General features: G+C 43.9%; 1 long non-coding RNA gene across 1 annotated transcript; it reads left to right on the top strand.

Moving 5' to 3' along the window:
- Positions 1-4,591: 4,591 nt before the first annotated feature.
- LOC132656375 (uncharacterized) lies at positions 4,592-6,400 on the top strand. Its single transcript, XR_009594128.1, has 2 exons — positions 4,592-4,894; positions 5,596-6,400. It is a non-coding gene; the product is annotated as an uncharacterized LOC132656375 (long non-coding RNA).
- The last annotated feature ends 1,292 nt before the right edge of the window (positions 6,401-7,692 follow it).

The raw sequence follows: 7,692 nt of genomic DNA, 5'->3' as shown, positions 1-7,692 counted from the left end.
GCAGAACAGAACCATCTGTGGTTAAGGTTATAGGTGGGGCATAGCCCAATCCTTGAGAAACAGAGGCTTAGTTATAGACAGGATGAGCCTAGTTTGTCTTTCCTGTAACTGGCTTTCAAGCCTAAGATGGAAATAGGCTGGTTCACTAGTACCCACTCCACTCTCATGACAACCCCAGCAGAGATCCGCACCATTGCATAGCAGAGGCTGGATGCCCTGGCATTTCCATTAACTCCCTGGTACCGAACAAGTGGGGGTGGGGGTGGGGATTCAGGGAGCATCAGCTCTTTAAATTCTGGCGACCTATATTAATCTCTAATGAGACTTGCTGTGGCCATTGAGTCAGTCATCGCAAACACAAACTAAGGCACTGAAACAAAATGACACATGAAAACTATTGCTTTAATTCAGAGTGCATAGAGAAATCATCTCTCTCTCTCACACACACACACATACACACATGAATGTAATAAAAAATTTAAAAAGTTAAGTAATAAAGAAATAGCAGAGGAACATTTATTCATTGTGACTATGTTTGGAAGAGGAACAAATAAAGGGATCCAATAAATATCTAATAACCCCCAAACGTCAGAGCAGCTGAGAAACTCTGAACAGGACAGTTTACATACTGAAAACATCTTCAGGATGTTAGGGTCTGGGAAGTTTCTGACAAGATCAACCCTGACTGGGACTGCGGAGATTTGCATATTGAATCTTGTCCCGGGAAAGTTCCCTTTTTGCCCCATAAGCCTCCAGGGCTCCTGCACCTGGGCACAGTCTCACTGCGGTAGAGTGCTGATCATGAAGGTTCTGGCTGAAGGACAATGTGCTTCTGAAGAGGTTGGGCTCCTCTTTCTTTTATTTTCACTTCACCTCAATCAAGTCTTATCTAACACCCAGGTCCTTCTTTGGGTACCTACATGAAGTTTAGGTTTAAAGAGAGAGCAAGAAGTATGTGGAGCGGAAGAGTCCAGGTGGAGGTTTGGTCCTGCTTGCCACTGACCTGTCATTGTCCTACACTTGTCTGTTCAGCAGGTGATTCAGTAAGTTTTCAGAATGGTGTGAGTGTCCCTCTGTAGGCAGCAAAGTCTTTTTCTTGGCATCTGGGCTTTGGGCATTCTCTTCTTCCAGTATGAGATTTCCGGGGAGTTTTTAATTTTTTTGAGGCCTATGGTTTCAATAGTCTGATAGCCAAAGGGTGGCTATCATTTATTCATTTTATCATTTACCCTCTGATAGCCAAAGGGTGGCTATCAGACTATTGACCAGAAAGCACTGACCAGAAAGCCACTGTTGCGTGCATATTGGAGGAACTTAGCTTAGGGCACAGCCTCACCTCCACGTTTTTATGCCAGACTTCCCCTGCAACCATTCCCACCCCGACCAAAGCCGGGCCACTTCCTCTGGTGTCCCAGCAGAGGGACTGCGGCTACTGGTGCAAAAGAGACGATCATGTTGTTGGTGTAAGCACAATCCTTCTGGTATGAATGTCTTGCGGTTGGTGAAAACACCTTATTTTTTCCTGGTTATGTAATGTTTTTTTGGCTCGCTTCTGTGACCTGCTTGAGGCAGCTTTCTGTGCTTCTGTCCTGCTCTTGTGATGTTAGTTCAATGAAAGTCTTCTCTTGGATGGGAAGATTGGTTACTCTGGGAGCTGTGATGGTGAGGACAAGACCGGCAGAAGCGGGCACCTGCTGTTACCATGGTAGCAGCGTCTGTGACAGTGGCTATAACAATACCAGGAGGCTGAGAAGTCCTGGGAAGTGACCAGGGCAGAATGAGGAAATGGATGAAGGAGAGAGAGGGTGAGCGATCAGAGCCGAGGCTGAAGGATAGAAAGAGCCAGAGAAGCCTGATGTGGTCACTGGAGGAGCTCCAGAGAGCCATCTGGCTGCAAGGACCCACAAACCGTTAACACTAGCTGCTGCCTCAGGCTGGCGAATCCTGACTCCTCAGGCCTTTAACAAGAGTTTTAACACCTGTCTATCAGTGTAGTGTTGAGAGTTCTGGTCTGTGTATGAGCTGTATCACTGGGAGCAGCTACTTTGGCTGCAACTGTTGTTTTATTCCAAAGTGGCCAAAGAAAGCAACAGCTGTCAAAACCAGGGCTGTTGGAAGGGCTCAAGGAAGAGATTTTCCAGGCCTACCAATGATTTCTGCTCATTCCAACCTGGGTAAAGGAGACAGCCCCCCCCCCCCCCCAGGCTAGCTGACTGTTCCTAAGGGACTGAACCACCACACATGGAGAAACCCTGTACCTCAAGCTGTATCTCAGGACTCCCTTGATTTGGGGGTTTTCCTGTCTATCCTTTGAACCTTGTCTTGACATGCTTCTATCTGTCTTGTTTTGGCAAATTATGTTATTTAAGCCTTCAGTCTTTGAGAAGCACATTTTAATATAAAAGATTACATTTTCAAAAAGTTTCCTTGCTTTAGGACCTAAGGGAATCCCTTTCATGAGCCAGATAAGATAATACAAAATGCACTAGTTTATAGAGGGCTGGTTGGCTTCACATCTTGTTTCTAGCTAAAGTTTTTAATAATATTTGTAGGAAAGCTAAGATTTTCCATCTACCCGACTTTCAAAAAGCTTTTTGTTTGTTTGTTTTACTTTTCAAGACAGGGTTTTTCTGTATAGCCTTGGCTGTCCTAGACTCACTTTGTAGACCAGGCTAGCCTTGAATTCACAGAGATCTGCCTGCCTGCCTCTTCTTCTCTAAGGGCTGGGATTACAGGTGTGTGCCACTGCCTCCAGCTGATTTTTGTTTCTTTTGTAGTGAGGTATCTTCCCAAAATTTATATTTCAGAGGGAATTTGGCTCACAGCTAAGATTTTATAATGTAAATTATTGGATCTGCTTCCATATATGTGTGTGTGTTCCTGTGTCCCAACCCTTTTCCAGGGTCTTATGCTGTAGCCCATGCTGGCTTGTAACTGATGACCCAGGTTGGTCTCATACTCAGGAGAGTCTTCCTGCCTTCCTCCTTAGTGCTGGGGTTACAGATGTGAGCACCACACTCTACCCCTGTCACAGTTTTCTTTCCCTGGTTGGTATTACCAAAATTAATTATAAAAAAAAAAAAAGACAACAACTCTATTTTTGTTTTCAGTTTTTGAACCTTAAGCTTTCGTTTCTATGTTTTTCTAAAGCTTGAGCACGTTAATATTACAGAAACTCGGCCTGGGATGAGTGTGTGTTCACTGTGGGCTAATAAAAAAAGCAAGCATATCCAAATAAAAGCAAATATCTGCCCCAGAATCTGACTGTGTGAGAGTGGTGGTCCCTCCGGGGGGGAGGGGACCATCAGGCTGCTCACAGCACGCTGGGCTGTGTCTCCCAACAACAGCATGGCTGACACAAAGCCCAAGAAAGTAGATCATTACACGTTGAGTGTAAGCATCATTTCAATTCTCATGAATTTAATTACTTGATATAATTATTGACCAAAGTCGTCAGAATCAGGTCTTACCTACTGTCAGAGCGTATTAACCTAAGACTCCAGAAGAAACTGGGATTGCTTCTTGTGCTATATCTTTATGATGTTATAACCCATATTGTATTTATTCTGTCTATAAACAACATTTTACTTACTGTCCAGCAATACTATTATTGAGGCAAAATTTCAGTTTTAGGTTATATATTTACAGGAAAAAAAGGTAAAAGAGCTCTACTTAATAGGCTTAAGGAAAAATAAATTGAGTTTTAGATAAACTGAGTATTCCTAAAACTCCCAGAAATGTAAGAAAATTGAGCCAATGTCTTCAAGCTTGCAGTAAACAGAAGCACTTTGAAGCTTGCCAGTTTAACGACAAGAGATGTATGCATGGAGACATTAGCCTTGAGGATAGTGTAGGCAACGTTTGTGATCCTGGAGCTTAGCAGGCAAATGCACTTTATCTGTTAAAACGGTGCTAACAAGAAAGACAACTTCACGATAGGAAGCCTCCATTGGAGCTATTGATTTCAGAACTCTGACCTCTTTGGTAATTCATGCAGGTAGACACTTGCCAAGTTAAATGATGTGTGGTTACTAAATACCTAGATCTCTTAAAAATCAGATACAGGGTGGGCAGTGGTAGTGCACGCCTTTAATCCCAGCACTTGGGAGGCAGAGGCAGGTGGATCTCTGTGATTTTGAGGCCAGCCTGGTCTCCAGAATGAGTTCCAGGACAGCCACAGCCGAGGCTACATAGAGAAAGTCTTGTTCTCTTGAAAAACCAAAACAACAAAAACAAAAATGAGGTCCAATTCGGAAGCTTGTGCGCTCTAGGCTTCTTCACGTGGAAGAACTGTGTGGTCTTGTTTCTGTTGTCAAACATGATCTAAACTACAGTCAGTCTTGTGTGTGGAAGAAGCAAGGTTTCCAGAAATGATGAAATGATACAGTTCACAGAAAACTGGGGAACAGCACAGTTTCCAGGCTTACCAACCCGTAGAGTGCCGTCTGTGATGAATAGCTTTTAACGGCTTTCTTCCCAGTTTCCACTAGAAAATGGAGGTGAAAAAGGGTTGAGGCTGTTGAATGGTAATTGATAAGACTGAAGTGGAAGGGACTCGCCCACCTATGAGAGGGTCCTCGGAGAAGCAGCACGCTTGTTAGGACAGCCCAGGAACATGCTTCCAGTTACACAAGTTATTGTGTATAGTCTTGGGTTTGTTTAAGTTTTTCTTTTTTTTTTCCAGCAGAAATGAAGGAAGAAGCAAACAGAATGGAAAACCAGAAAGGGAGAGGGAGCCTCTGTCAACAGTTGGCTACAGCTGAATTTTGCATAAGGTTGCCAAAATGACTTCTGCTGTTGCTTGTTATTTGAGATGGATCTCACTTTGTAGCCAGGCTGGTCTGGAACTCACAGCAAAACTTTGCCTCAGCATCTCAAGTGCTGGCACTATGAGGTAAGCCACTCTGCCCAATCAAGACGAACCTTAATACGAAAGTCAACAGAGAGATCAGTTTTCATCTTTTATCTTCCTGCTAAGATAACAAAATTTTCTCAGATTGTTCTGGTATCAACAAGGGACTGAAAAGGTTTTTACTAGCTTAGGGAAGGAAGGTTTTAAGTTTTATCACGATGATATTTCCGTGTGCTCCCTGGAGTGTGCTGCTGATTCTTGGTTACCAAGAGCTCAAGCCTGTCTGTTAAAACTGCTACAACTTTAGACTTTTACAAGTCATTTCATCTGCCTTTGAATTCTTTATTTGCTTTTGAAATATTTAACTTAGGATTTTTGCTAAATGCATAACTAAGATACATTTTTCAATTTTCTGTGATCCTTTATAGTCACATGCTTAAACTTTCTGATTTTTTTTTTTTGTGACAGTGTTTCACTAGGTAGCTCTGGCTGGCCTTGAACTCACAGAGATCTGCCTGCCTCTGCTTCCTAAAAACTGGGATTAAAGATGTATGCCACCAGATCTGGCAAAAATTTTTTTAAAATAAACTTCCCAAAATAAAATTCTAAAGGTTTTTTTATTTTATTTTATTTTTTTATTTTGGGCTACTTCTGACTGTTAAATTCAATGTGAAACATTGAGCAAAATTAATATTTGATCTTCTTGATAGCTAGATGCTTTTTTGTTGTTGTTTTGTTTTCAGACAGGGTCTAGCTGCATAGCCCTGGCTGGCCTAGAACTCACTACAAAATCTGGTTAGCCTCATACTCACAGAGATCCACCTGGATCTGCCTCATAAGTGCTGGGATTAGAGGCGTGCACCACCAAGCCCTATTTCTAAAAGCACAAAGGTGCCATGCCACAAACTTAGCAAAGCAGAACTGGGACCGTGAGCACAGGGACATGGTAAACATCTCTTCAGGAAAGCTGGGGCCAAGGACTTACTGGACACACCAGACTGACGACGCGATGCAAACTCTCGTCTGGACTCCACAAAGAGGAGGACAGCTAAGAGATGGCAGATGGTGACAGCCCCGCCAGCCTGTAATCTCACCACTCAGCATGGAGAAACTGAAAGAGAACTCCCAACTGTCCCAGGGCTCAGCACTGCCCAGCCCCCACTGCTGATGGAGCCTACTTGAAATGCTTCTGTTTATTCTCCCAGTCATCTTTCTGGACCTGGTCTTGCACCTTGCTTTTGTAGCTTGACTTGACCCCAAGACTCAGTTCAAACCTGTGACCCTGGGAGTTGTGTTTGTAGTCGTGTTTCTAGCCAACTTCCAACAGAGTTCATGGTCTGACTCTGCCTCCTGCCGAGATCGTCACATCCCTAGCTTCCTGCTGCTGTTTCTCAAGAAGACTCCTTGAAGCCTGCTGCAGCATCTTTAACCCCTTGTGTCTATTCTCTACAATAATAGATACTAATGATTTGTGTGAAGAGTACTGTGTGACCCCAGAGTAATAAAGATTGGAATTAAAAAACTGGTGTGTCAACAGCCAGCTATCAAGAGCCGAGTGTGGTGACGTGTGCTTTCGATCTTCAAACTTGGGAAGCAGAGGCAGGTGGATCTCAGTGAGTTTGAAGCCAGCCTGGTCTACATAGATAATTCCAGGCTAGCAAAGATTATACAGGAAGAGCTCTGTCTAGAGGGAGAGAGGGAGGGAAAAGAAGGAGAGGGGAGGGAGAGAGAGAGAGGGAGACACAGAGAGCTGTATACACAGAGAAACAGAGAGAGCTACACACACAACACACAGAGAAAGAGAGAGGAGAGAAAGATTAGATTCATCTAACAAATGGCTGCAAATGCGAACATATTGCTCCTCAGTATATTCTGAGAGTGTCAAAAGAGACAAACACACCTGCCTGTCTCTGGCATTCTGCTTTTATAACACATGCTAAGTAGATCCTTTCCCTTTCAGCATCTCAGCCCCCAAGAAGGAGAACTACAAGGATAGACTCTTTGTCCCCGCAGCTCTTCAGATGGAGAGCTGTGCTGTGGTAGACTGATTTGAGGGTGAAGGCGGCCCTGTGGTAATTCGGAAGGTGAGGGGGGCTCCTGACCCCAGAGCCAGATATTTCTGGACAAGATTCAGATGTGTGTATGGGATACCATACTCTCTCTTCCCTGTCACGGAGATATGGCAGTGGCTTGGATGTGTGGCTGCTTTTTTTTTTTTTTTTTTTTTTTTTTTGACCAGAGTTCATGTTGAGGTTTGGTCATCAATTAGATGGTGTTGAGGGGTGCTCGTGGTACTTGAAGAGAAAAACTGCCTAGCTGCCCGAATAAGTCATATAGAGGCTTTATTTACTGCTGGCTGGACTGTCCCAGGCAGAGCAGTGGGAAGCAGCCTTGACCTCCAGTTTGCTTGAGTTTTAAAAGGCAAACCTGCAATTGTGACACATGCAGCAAGGCAGCTGTGGGCATTTGCAGTAAGCAAGCATTGTTTACGGAAGCAGAGAAATAGCAGTGAATTGGCCAGACGGGTCTTAGAACCTTTAGGTCAGGGACAGATACTGTAGAGGAATTTATGCCTAGTCCAGAGACCAGTTTCCCCAAGGTAGATTTTAGCACTTTCAGCATTTTTAGGAACACTCCTGAGATGGCATACCCATATTCAGTAGCCACTGCCCTGGGCCCTGAGCAGGAGCTCTCGTAGTGAGAGATCCTCATGAAGGGATTATCACCAGGAAGCTAGTCAACTTGAGACTTCTGGTCTCTGGAATTAGGAGCCCAAATGAACCTCAATTTTTTTTTATTGTTATTATTATAACAAAGCTAGTGTTGGAGACTGCTGCAGC

Source organism: Meriones unguiculatus, chromosome 1, assembly GCF_030254825.1.
Source record: "Meriones unguiculatus strain TT.TT164.6M chromosome 1, Bangor_MerUng_6.1, whole genome shotgun sequence".
Classification (NCBI taxonomy): Eukaryota; Metazoa; Chordata; class Mammalia; order Rodentia; family Muridae; genus Meriones; species Meriones unguiculatus.
This window is presented reverse-complemented; position numbering and strand designations above follow the sequence as displayed.